We start from the raw sequence: 13,085 nt of genomic DNA, 5'->3' as shown, positions 1-13,085 counted from the left end.
ATCAATGTTTACTTATATAGCCCTAAATCACTAGTGTCTCAAAGGGCTGCACAAACCACTACGACATCCTCGATAGGCCCACATAAGGGCAAGGAAAACTCACACCCAGTGGGACGTCGGTGACAATGATGACTATGAGAACCTTGGAGAGGAGGAAAGCAATGGATGTCGAGCGGGTCTAACATGATACTGTGAAAGTTCAATCCATAATGGATCCAACACAGCCGCAAGAGTCCAGTCCAAAGCGGATCCAACACAGCAGCGAGAGTCGCGTTCACAGCGGAGCCAGCAGGAAACCATCCCAAGCGGAGGCGGATCAGCAGCGCAGAGATGTCCCCAGCCGATACACAGGCAAGCAGTACATGGCCACCGGATCGGACCGGACCCCCTCCACAAGGGAGAGTGGGACATAGAAGAAAAAGAAAAGAAACGGCAGATCAACTGGTCTAAAAAGGGAGTCTATTTAAAGGCTAGAGTATACAAATGAGTTTTAAGGTGAGACTTAAATGCTTCTACTGAGGTGGCATCTCGAACTGTTACCGGGATGGACAGTTTGGACAATGGACAGTTTAAAACAGGGGTGCCCACACTTTTTCTGCAGGCGAGCTACTTTTCAATTGACCAACTCGAGGGGATCTACCTCATTTATATCTATCATTTATATTTATTTATTTATGAAAGAGACATTTTTGTAAACAAGTTAAATGTGTTTAATGATAATACAAGCATGTGTAACACATATAGATGTCTTTCTTTCACGAAGACAAGAATATAAGTTGGTGTATTACCTGATTCTGATGACTTGCATTGATTGGAATCAGACAGTAATGATGATAACGCCCACATTTTCAAATGGAGGCGAAAAAAAGTGGTCCTTTCTGTACAATACCACATGAAAGTGGTTGGTTTTTGGCATCTAATTCATCCAGCTTCCATACACTTTACAAGAAAAACATTGGCGGCAAATTCCGTAGCTTGCTTGATTGACATTCACGGCACCCGAGGGTCTTGTGAGATGACGCTGGCTGCTGCCAGTTCATTATTGTGAAAAAATGACAGAGAGGAAGGCGAGAAACACTTTTTATTTCAACAGACTTTTGCGCCGTCCCTTCCGTCAAAACTCTAAAGGCCGACTGCACATTTCCTATCTTCACAATAAAAGCCCTGCTTCATGCTGCTTGCGATAACAAAATAAGAGTCTCGGAAAGCTGGCGTGCACAAGTGATGTGCACGCCAGCTTTCTGAGGGATCGCTTGTGCACGCCAGTTTTCCGAGACTCCGCAAAGCCTTTGTTTGCGGTCAGACGTTTGTGGTAGTTAACCACAAGGTTAGCACACATATCAGGGGGAATTTTGGCCCACTCTTCTTTGCAGATCCTCTCGAGATCATTCAGGTTGGTGGGCGGTCGCTTGGCAACTCGGACCTTCAGCTCCCTCCATAGATTTTCAATAGGATTGAGGTCCGGAGACTGGCTGGGCCACTCCATGACCTTAATATGGTTCTTCTTGAGCCACTCCTTTGTTGCCTTTAATGTATGCTTTGGATCGTTGTCATGTTGGAAGACCCAACCACGGCCCATTTTCAGCTTCCTGGCAGAGGGGAGGAGGTTGTCCCTCAGGACTGCACGGTACATGGCTCCATCCATCTTCCCACTGATGCGGTGTAGTAGCCCTGTGCCCTTGGCAGAGAAACACGATCCATATATATATATACTGGAGAGGAGGCTACGCCGGATAGTCGAACCTCGGATTCAGGAGGAACAGTGTGGTTTTCGTCCTGGTCGTGGAACTGTGGACCAGCTCTATACTCTCGGCAGGGTCCTTGAGGGTGCATGGGAGTTTGCCCAACCAGTCTACATGTGCTTTGTGGACTTGGAGAAGGCATTCGACCGTGTCCCTCGGGAAGTCCTGTGGGGAGTGCTCAGAGAGTATGGGGTACCGGACTGTCTTATTGTGGCGGTCCGCTCCCTGTATGATCAGTGTCAGAGCTTGGTCCGCATTGCCGGCAGTAAGTCGGACACATTTCCAGTGAGGGTTGGACTCCGCCAAGGTTGCCCTTTGTCACCGATTCTGTTCATAACTTTTATGGACAGAATTTCTAGGCGCAGTCAAGGCATTGAGGGGTTCCGGTTTGGTGGCCGCGGGATTAGGTCTCTGCTTTTTGCAGACGATGTGGTCCTGTTGGCTTCATCTGGCCGGGATCTTCAGCTCTCACTGGATCGGTTCGCAGCCGAGTGTGAAGCGACCGGAATGAGAATCAGCACCTCCAAATCCGAGTCCATGATTCTCTCCCGGAAAAGGGTGGAGTGCCATCTCCGGGTTGGGGAGGAGACCCTTCCCCAAGTGGAGGAGTTCAAGTACCTAGGAGTCTTGTTCACGAGTGGGGGAAGAGTGGATCGTGAGATCGACAGGCGGATCGGTGCGGCGTCTTAAGTAATGCGGACGTTGTACCGATCTGTTGTGGTGAAGAAGGAGCTGAGCCGGAAGGCAAAGCTCTCAATTTACCGGTCGATCTACGTTCCCATCCTCACCTATGGTCATGAGCTTTGGGTCATGACCGAAAGGATAAGATCACGGGTACAAGCGGCCAAAATGAGTTTCCTCCGCCGTGTGGCGGGGCTCTCCCTTAGAGATAGGGTGAGAAGCTCTGCCATCCGGGAGGAACTCAAAGTAAAGCCGCTGCTCCTCCACACCGAGAGGAGCCAGATGAGGTGGTTTGGGCATTTGGTCAGGATGCCACCCGAACGCCTCCCGAGGGAGGTATTTAGGGCACGTCCAACCGGTAGGAGGCCACGGGGAAGACCCAGGACACGTTGGGAAGACTATGTCTCCCGGCTGGCCTGGGAACGCCTCGGGATCCCCCGGGAAGAGCTAGACGAAGTGGCTGGGGAGAGGGAAGTCTGGGCTTCCCTGCTTAGGCTGCTGCCCCCGCGACCCGACCTCGGATAAGCGGAAGAAGACGTAATATCGCTAAAATTCGCTCCATTCTGTCCACTAAAGACGCTGAGATCATTATCCATGCGTTTGTTACGTCTCGCCTCGACTACTGTAACGTATTATTTTCGGGTCTCCCCATGTCTAGCATTAAAAGATTACAGTTGGTACAAAATGACGCTGCTAGACTTTTGACAAGAACAAGAAAGTTTGATCACATTACGCCTGTACTGTATATACCTTTATATACATATATACCTACATATATACCTGTACTGGCTCACCTGCACTGACTTCCTGTGCACTTAAGATGTGACTTTAAGGTTTTACTACTTACGTATAAAATACTACACGGTCTAGCTCCATCCTATCTTGCCGATTGTATTGTACCATATGTCCCGGCAAGAAATCTGCCTTCAAAGGACTCCGGCTTGTTAGTGATTCCCAAAGTCCAAAAAAAGTCTGCGGGCTATAGAGCGTTTTCCGTTCGGGCTCCAGTACTCTGGAATGCCCTCCCGGTAACAGTTCGAGATGCCACCTCAGTAGAAGTATTTAAGTCTCACCTTAAAACTCATTTGTATACGCTAGCCTTTAAATAGACTCCCTTTTTAGACCAGTTGATCTGCTGTTTCTTTTCTTTTTCTTCTATGTCCCACTCTCCCCTGTGGAGGGGGTCCGGTCCGATCCGGTGGCCATGTACTGCTTGCCTGTGTATCGGCTGGGGACATCTCTGCGCTGCTGATCCGCCTCCGCTTGGGATGGTTTCCTGCTGGCTCCGCTGTGAACGGGACTCTCGCTGCTGTGTTGGATCCGCTTTGGACTGGACTCTCGCGACTGTGTTGGATCCATTGTGGATTGAACTTTCACAGTATCATGTTAGACCCGCTCGACATCCATTGCTTTCCTCCTCTCCAAGGTTCTCATAGTCATCATTGTCACCGACGTCCCACTGGGTGTGAGTTTTCCTTGCCCTTATGTGGGCCTACCGAGGATGTCGTGGTGGTTTGTGCAGCCCTTTGAGACATTAGTGATTTAGGGCTATATAAGTAAACATTGATTGATTGATTGATTGATTGATGGATGGATATATATATATATATATTTTTTTTTTTTTGTGTTAACAATATTTAGATTCAAGAGCTACTTTAAAATAAATATGTATAACCTTTTGAACGTAATAGCGCTCACTTTTTGATTGAGAGTCCCGCCAAGAAAGAGCAGCAAGGCTGCAGTACACTCAGTGACCGCAGTGTGTCGCTGTTTGCCTCCGTGCCAAAAAGCGCGGTACGGCAGCATGGCGGGCGGCTTGTGTTCGCTGGAGTAAACACTGGCTCCTCCTTCCCGGTGTGACAGGCGGACACACCGAAACGCTCGCCTCGCCTTTTTTTTTTTTTCCAACCCTCTCCCCCTCTCGCTCTCCTTCTCCGACTACGAGACATATTAGCTCTGCTCTGCGGGTCCACATGTTGAAACCGCCCAGGTGAGTTCATGTGTTCGCCGGCTAGCTTCCCGGTCGCCACGGAGTGTTTTGCTAACTGTTTAGCTTGTTTTGTTTTTTCGAATGTTTGGTGTCATTTGATGTCACACCTGTCCGTTACCATTAAAGCTAAGAAATGTGACATATTGTATCAACTATTGGTTTATAACCACTGTTATTCCCCCCTTCCGCCATCGAACCTACACTGACCCGGTCAGTCAGTGTGGATCCACTCCCACGCTCCATCAAGTCCACGGTCTAACTGTCGGTTTTGCCATTATTTAGCTTTTTATTACAACTGCAAGTGTTCAAAGCCCTTCTGAAATGCGATTTTCTTATTCAAACGGGGATAGCAGGTCCATTCTATGTGTCATACTTGATCATTTTGCGATATTGCCATCGACGATAAAGTTCGCAACTTTTGGTCGCTAATAAAAAAGCCTTGCCTGTACCGGAAGTAGCAGACGATGTGCGTGACGTCACGGGTTGTGGAGCTCCTCACATCCTCACATTGTTTACAATCATGGCCACCTGCAACGAGAGCGATTCGGACCGAGAAAGCGACGATTTCCCCATTAATTTGAGCGAGGTTGAAAGATTCGTGGATGAGGAAAGTTAGAGTGAAGCACTAGGGCAAGTGAAGTGAAGTGAATTATATTTATATAGCGCTTTTCTCTAGTGACTCAAAGTGCTTTACATAGTGAAACCCAATATCTAAGTTACATTTAAACCAGTGTGGGTGGCACTGGGAGCAGGTGGGTAAAGTGTCTTGCCCAAGGACACAACAGCAGTGACTAGGATGGCAGAAGCGGGAATCGAACCTGCAACCCTCAAGTTGCTGGCACGGCCACTCTACCAACCGAGCTATGCCGCTATGCCGCAAGGGTAGGGAACACATGGCTCTCGAGCCAGATGTGGCTCTTTTGATGACTGCATCTGGCTCTCTGGTAAATCTTAGCTGACATTGCCTATTACGATAAGTAACTCCGCTGGTGGCCCTGCGATGAGGTGGCGACTTGTCCAGGGTGTACCCCGCCTTCCGCCCAATTGTAGCTGAGATAGGCGCCAGCGCCCCCCGTGACCCTGAAAGGGAATAAGCGGTAGAAAATGGATGGATGGATGGAACTCCGCTGGTAATCACAGTGTTAAAAAATAATGTTCAAAATTTAAACCTTCTCAGGCATTTTCTGCCGCACCTGTTCGAGGAGTCGCATAATGGTAGGAAGTATTTTATTTATTATTGGTTAGCTTCAAAAGAACAATGTCATTTAAAATACTTATTGAACTCTAAAAATGTTGGTCTTACTTAAAAATGCACGCATTTAGTTGTATTCAGTGTTAACAAATATGATGTGGCTCTCACGGGAATACATTTTCAAATATTTTTGGCTTCCATGGCTCTCTCAGCCAAAAAGGGGGGGAAAAAAAGGCGAGTGCAGTGGGAGCAATTCAGATGTTATTAGACACATTTACTAGGATAATTCTGGAAAATCCCTTATCTGCTTATTGTGTTACTAGTGTTTTAGTGAGATTATAAAGTCATACCTGAAAGTCAGAGGGCTGCGGTGACCGCCAGTGTCTCTGAGAAAAGCCAATGGAGGAGCCAAGATCACAGTTGCTGCAGGAGGACGCTAACTCCGCACAAGTCTCCAGTAAGAGCTGACTTAATATCACAATTTTCTCATCCAAAAACTTTCTGGTTGACATGTGGTAGAGAAATGTGTTCGCTAAAGCTTCACAACAAACAAAGAAACACCGGCTGTTTTTCGGTTGCTAAAGGCAGCTGAAATCCACCGCTTTCCACCAACAGCATTCTTCTTTGACGTCTCCATTATTAATTGAACAAATTGCGTCATCATTACGCGACGTTTTCAACAAGAAACTCAGAGGAAAATTTAAAATTGCAATTTAGTAAACTGAAAAGGCTGTGTTGGCATGTGTTGGAATGTTAATATTTCATCATTGATATATAAACAGACTGTGTGGTCGGTAGTAGTGGCTTTCAGTAGGCCTTTAAAGTTATCGTTCATGTTTTGCCTTGGCGTTGCTGGTTTTATGGTGGCTGTCAAATCCTGAATGATCAGAAGTCAGGCATCAGCATCCTTGACAGTGTGCAGTCCAGCAGGGGTTGTCAACGTGGTTTGCATTGAGGGCCACACTGCTCTCTGAGGGCCGCTTGTTCCAGTGACTCGATATGGTTTTAATGCAGGCCTGGGCAATTATTTTGACTCCGAGTGCCACATTTAGAGGACAAAAATGTGTCTGAGGGCCGGTATATCTGCAAAACCCTGTTTCCATATGAGTTGGGAAATTGTGTTAGATGTAAATATAAACGGAATACAATGATTTGCAAATCCTTTTCAACCCATATTCAGTCGAATGCTCTACAAAAACAAGATATTTGATGTTCAAACTCATTAACTGTATTTATTTTTTTGCAAATAATAATTAACTTAGAATTTCCTGGCTGCAACATTTGCTAAAGTAGTTGGGAAAGGGCATGTTCACCACTGTTAGATCACCTTTTATTTTAACAACACTCAATAAATATTTGGGAACTGAGGAAACTAATTGTTGAAGCTTTGAAAGTGGAATTCTTTCCCATTTTTGTTTTATGTAGAGCTTCAGTCGTTCAACAGTCCGGGGTCTCCGTTGTCGTATTTTACGCTTCATAATGCGCCACACATTTTCGATGGGAGACAGGCCTGAACTGCAGGCGGGCCAGGAAAGTACTCGCACTCTTTTTTTTTACGAAGCCACGCTGTTGTAACACGTGCTGAATGTGTCTTGCTGAAATAAGCAGGGGCGTCCATGAAAAAGACAACGCTTAAATGGCAGCATATGTTGTTGCAAAACCTGTATGTACCTTTCAGCATTAATGGTGCCTTCACAGATGTGTAAGTTACCCATGCCTTGGGCACTAATGCACCCCCATACCATCACAGATGCTGGCTTTGGAACTTTGCGTCGATAACAGTCTGGATGGTTCGCTTCCCCTTTGGTCTTGATTACACGATGTCGAATATTTTCAAAAACAATTCGAAATGTGGACTCGTCAGACCATAGAACACTTTTCCACTTTGCATCAGTCCATCTTAGATGATCTGGGGCCCAGAGAAGCCGGCGGCGTTTCTGGATGTTGTTGATAAATGGCTTTCGCTTTGCATAGAAGAGCTTTAACTTGCACTTACAGATGTAGCGACCAACTGTATTTAGTGACGGTGGTTTTCTAAAGTGCTCCTTTTTGATTCAGTGCCATCTAAGGGATTGAAGGTCACAGTCGTTCAATGTTGGTTTCCGGCCATGCCGCTTACGTGGAGTGATTTCTCCAGATTCTTTGAACCTTTTGATGATATAATGGACCGTATATGTTGAAATCCCTAAATATCTTGAAATTGCACTCTGAGAAAAATTGTTCTTAAACTGTTTGACTAGTTGCTCACGCAGTTGTGGATAAAGGGGGTGTACCTCGGAAGACTGAGCATTTTTTGGGAAGCTGTTTTTATACCCAATCATGGCACCCACTTGTTCCCAATTAGCCTGCACATCTGTGTGATGTTCCAAATAAGTGTTTGATGAGCATTCCTCAACTTTATCAGTATTTATTGCCACCTTTCCCAACTTCTTTGTCACGTGTTGCTGGCATCAAATTCTAAAGTTAATGATTATTTGCAAAAAAAAAAGTTTATCAGTTTGAACATCAAATATGTTGTCTTTGTAGCATATTCAACTGAATATGGGTTGAAAATGAATCATTGTATTCCGTTTATATTTACATCGAACACAATTTCCCAACTCATATGGAAACGGGGTTTGCATTTTTTATGAACGCTAATACAAAACCTCACAATAGTTTCTGATTGAATGCTAAAAACTGTATTTACAGACCGCCTTAAAAAACTAAATGGAATTTTACATTTTTCTACGAAGGATAAAACACTGAATATTGACAAAATATGGGTTCAATTCCAGGCTGAGGATCTTTCTGTGTGGAGTTTGCATGTTCTCCCCGTGAATGCGTGGGTTCCCTCCGGGTACTCCGGCTTCCTCCCACTTCCAAAGACATGCACCTGGGGATAGGTTGATTGGCAACACTAAATTGGCCCTAGTGTGTGAATGTGAGTGTGAATGTTTTCTGTCTATCTGTGTTGGCCCTGCGATGAGGTGGCGACTTGTCCAGGGTGTACCCCGCCTTCCGCCCGATTGTAGCTGAGATAGGCGCCGGCGCCCCCCGCGGCCCCGAAAGGGAATAAGCGGTAGAAATGGATGGATGGATGAACGTCACACCCCCTTTCGATCGACACATTTTACAATCCAGTGAAACGCAACAAAAATGCAACAAAAAGTGAAATATGAACCCGAAGGGTACAAAATAAACCCACCTACAATCTGATATATCTGATACATCACTAAGCTTTAGAACTTTGTTGTGAAAATCTCCTTCCGCGTCTGTGGAAACGCTCCCCACCCACACTACTTGGTGCCTCGTCTGAGCTGTGGTGACCGACATTACCATAGTAACTAATTAGATGACCATAGTAACTAATTAGATTACCATAGTAACTGGTATATCATCAATATGCACAAATTCCAACCATTGAAATACTTAGTATAGTTCAAGACTTACGATCGTTGGAAAACATCAAAGCACATCATAATGCCAGCTACACTTTCCATCTTAAAGATCTATAAAAATTAGTTGGGAATATCCTGCGGACCAGATTGAAAAGCTTAACGGGCCGCACGTGGCCCCCGGGCCTTAATTTGTCCAGGTCTGGTTTAATGCATAATCTCCTCTTGGTGGTATTACACAATTCCCAGTGCATTTGACTATTATGTTTCAATAACGTAGAGTCACTATCAGAAGTTTACATACACCTGTAAAGAACATAATGTCATGGCTGTCTTGAGTTTCCAATAATTTGAGTTTGAGTTTATTTGGAACATGCAAGCATACAACATGATACATCACAATTTCTAGTTTCTCTTTTCAACATGTTTGAAAAGGAGTAAGAAGAAGCAGAGTTGATTTAATCCTACCCCTTTTCTTTTACGTAACAGTTGCTAAAACTTTTGTTCACTTCCTGTTCTCAATTTATTCACAATATACTCCATAAGTAATCCCAATAAAAATAAATAATAATTGGTGAAGTAAGTTATGTTTCATATGATGAGATAAGTAAGATTATTTTAAAAATGAATGAATGGATGAAATACATTCAGAATGTTAATCATAGTTCTTCTTTGTACTTTGTAAACACTTTTTAAGTCTGAAGAGTTTCTTGATGCGGATCATATTAGTACATTGTTTGATTGCTTTGCTTAATCCATTCCATAATTTCATTCCACATACAGATATACTGAAGGTCTTAAGTGTTGTACGTGCGTACAAATATTTTAAATTACATTTTTCTCTAAGATTATATTTCTCCTCTTTTTTTTTTTGAGAAGAATTGTTGTATATTCTTGGGTAGCAGGTTATAGTTTGCTTTGTGTATAATTTTAGCTGTTTGCCACTTCACTATGTTGTGGAATTTCAGTATCTTTGATTCAATAAATAAAGGTATGTTCTCTACATCCAACATTAGGTATTATTCTAACTGAAAAGTTTGTGGTGGAATTTTTGACCACTCATCTTGACAACATTTCTACAACTCTTATTTTTTTTGTGATAGAGTGATTGGAGCACATACTTGTTGGTCACCAGAAACTTTCATGAAGTTTGGTTCATTTACGAATTTATTACGGGTCTACTAAAAATGTGACCACATCTACTGGGTCAAAACTATAAATAGAGAATAGAATAAAATAGAATGGACTTTAAGGTTTTACTACTTACGTATAAAATACTACACGGTCTAGCTCCATCCTATCTTGCCGATTGTATTGTACCATATGTCCCGGCAAGAAATCTGCGTTCAAAGGACTCCGGCTTGTTAGTGATTCCCAAAGCCCAAAAAAAGTCTGCGGGCTATAGAGCGTTTTCCGTTCGGGCTCCAGTACTCTGGAATGCCCTCCCGGTAACAGTTTGAGATGCCACCTCAGTAGAAGCATTTAAGTCTCACCTTAAAACTCATTTGTATACTCTAGCCTTTAAATAGACTCCCTTTTTAGACCAGTTGATCTGCCGTTTCTTTTCTTTTTCTTCTATGTCCCACTCTCCCTTGTGGAGGGGGTCCGGTCCGATCCGGTGGCCATGTACTGCTTGCCTGTGTATCGGCTGGGGACATCTCTGCGCTGCTGATCCGCCTCCGCTTGGGATGGTTTCCTACTGGCTCCGCTGTGAACGGGACTCTCGCCGCTGTGTTGGATCCGCTTTGGACTGGACTCTCGCGACTGTTTTGGATCCATTGTGGATTGAACTTTCACAGTATCATGTTAGACCCGCTCGACATCCATTGCTTTCCTCCTCTCCAAGGTTCTCATAGTCATTATTGTCACCGATGTCCCACTGGGTGTGAGTTTTCCTTGCCCTTATGTGGGCCTACCGAGGATGTCGTGGTGGTTTGTGCAGCCCTTTGAGACACTAGTGATTTAGGGCTATATAAGTAAACATTGATTGATTGATATTGTCATTATACTTGCATATAACGAGATTAAGGACTCCAACTTAAAGGCCTACTAAAATTAGATTTTCTTATTTAAACGGGGATAGCAGGTCCATTCTATGTGTCATACTTGATCATTTCGCGATATCGCCATATTTTTCCTGAAAGGATTTAGTAGAGAACATCCACGATAAAGTTCGCAACTTTTGGTCGCTAATAAAAAAGCCTTGCCTGTACCGGAAGTCGCAGACGATGACGTCACAAGGGTGAGGGCTCCTCACGTCCTCACATTGTTCATAATGGGAGCCTCCAGCAGCAAGAGCTATTCGGACCGAGAATACGACAATTTCCCCATTAATTTGAGCGAGGATGAAAGATTCGTAGATTATGATATTGATAGCGAAGAACTAGAAAAAAAAAAGGCGATTGCATTGGGACTGATTCAGATGTTTTTAGACCCATTTACTAGGATAATGCTGGGAAATCCTTTATCTTTCTATTGTGTTGCTAGTGTTTTAGTGAGATGAAATTGTCCCTGATAGTCGGAAGGGTGTGTCCACAGGTGTCTTGAGGCCAGTCTCTGAGGGAAGTCGACGGCAGCTAAATGGACGGCGCAAGCTCAGTTGATCTCCCGTAACAGGCGACTTTTTACCACAATTTTCTCACCGAAACCTGCCGGTTGACAAGTGGTCGGGAACCATGTTCGCTTGACCGCTCTGATCCATAGTAAAACTTCACCTACGGGAATTTTAAAGAAGGAAACACCATGTGTTTGTGTGGCTAAAGGCTAAAAGCTTCCCACCTCCATCTTTCTACTTTGACTTCTCCATTATTAATTGAACAAATTGCAAAAGATTCAGCAACACAGATGTCCAGAATACTGTTTAATTGCGCGATGAAAAGAGACTACTTTTAGCCGCAATTGGTGCTGTGCTAATATGTCCTCCACAGTCCGCGACGTTTTCAACAAGAAACTCCGCGGGAAATTTGACATTGTTATTTAGTAAACTAAACCGGCCGTATTGGCATGTGTTGCAATGTTAATATTTCATCATGGATATATAAACTATCAGACTGCGTGGTCGGTAGTAGTGGCTTTCAGTAGGCCTTTAAGGTGCGGTAGTGGGAACAAAGATGGGGTAAAAATAAATTACACAAGAGGTAATAAAGAGAAAAACTAACAATTGAAATAAACAGACTACTATCCAGTAAAAATAATAAGCAATCCTGTACAATATACAAAACACTATAGAAATACAAAATACTGTACAATATACAAAACAAAACGAGAGTACTGGAGTACTAAAGTAATGACAATCAGTGCCGGACGTATTGCACTCGAAGGGTAATATTGCACAGTAGGGTGTTTGGGTAGGATTGTACAGGGGTGAATTATTATAAGTTATAGTTCAAGATGGTGACAGCTCTGGGAAAGAAGCTGTCTCTGAGCCTGTTTGTTCTGGCTTTGATGCACCTGTAGCAGGTTTGTAGCAGGTCGAACAGGTGGAAGCTAGCAATGTTACAAATACAGCAATGTTAATGTTTCACTGCAATAAAGCACTTTTGGTAGCCATCCACAAGCTTCTAGCAAGCTTCTGGTTGAATTTGTGACCGCTCCTCTTGACAAAATTGTTGCAGTTTAGCTAAATGTGTTGGTTTTCTGACACGGACTTGTTTCTTCGGCATTGTCCACGCGTTTAAGTCAGGGCTTTGAGAAGGCCAGTCTAAAACCTTGTTGTGTTGAGGGGTTTTTCGCACTTATTCGGAACATCGCAAATGTGAACAAGCTAATTGGGAAGAGGTGGGTGCCATGATTGGGTATAAACGCAGCTTCCGCGAAATGCTTAATCATTCACAAACAAATATGGGGTGAGGGTCACCACTTTCTGAACGAATACGTGAGCAAATAGTCGAACAGTTTGAGAACAAAATTTGTCAAAGAGCTATTGCAAGGAATTTAGGGATTTCATCATCTTCGGTTCGTAATATCATCAAAAGGTTCAGAGAATCTGGAGAAACCACTGCACGAGAGCGTTGATGTTACGGACCTTCGATCTCCTGCATCAAAAAGCGACGTCAGCGTGTAAAGGATATCACCACATGGGCTCAGGAACACTTCAGAAAACC

General features: G+C 44.0%; 1 protein-coding gene across 1 annotated transcript in view; it reads left to right on the top strand.

Moving 5' to 3' along the window:
- The first annotated feature begins 4,238 nt into the window (after positions 1–4,238).
- LOC133557233 (receptor-type tyrosine-protein phosphatase epsilon-like) overlaps positions 4,239–13,085 on the top strand; it is a 275,984-nt gene continuing 267,137 nt past the window's right edge. The window contains exon 1 of the mRNA XM_061907545.1: positions 4,239–4,413. The gene's annotated coding sequence lies outside the window, so the exon portion shown is untranslated. The remainder of the gene's footprint in view (positions 4,414–13,085) is intronic.

Source organism: Nerophis ophidion, linkage group LG08 (genome assembly GCF_033978795.1).
Source record: "Nerophis ophidion isolate RoL-2023_Sa linkage group LG08, RoL_Noph_v1.0, whole genome shotgun sequence".
Classification (NCBI taxonomy): domain Eukaryota; kingdom Metazoa; phylum Chordata; class Actinopteri; order Syngnathiformes; family Syngnathidae; genus Nerophis; species Nerophis ophidion.
This window is presented reverse-complemented; position numbering and strand designations above follow the sequence as displayed.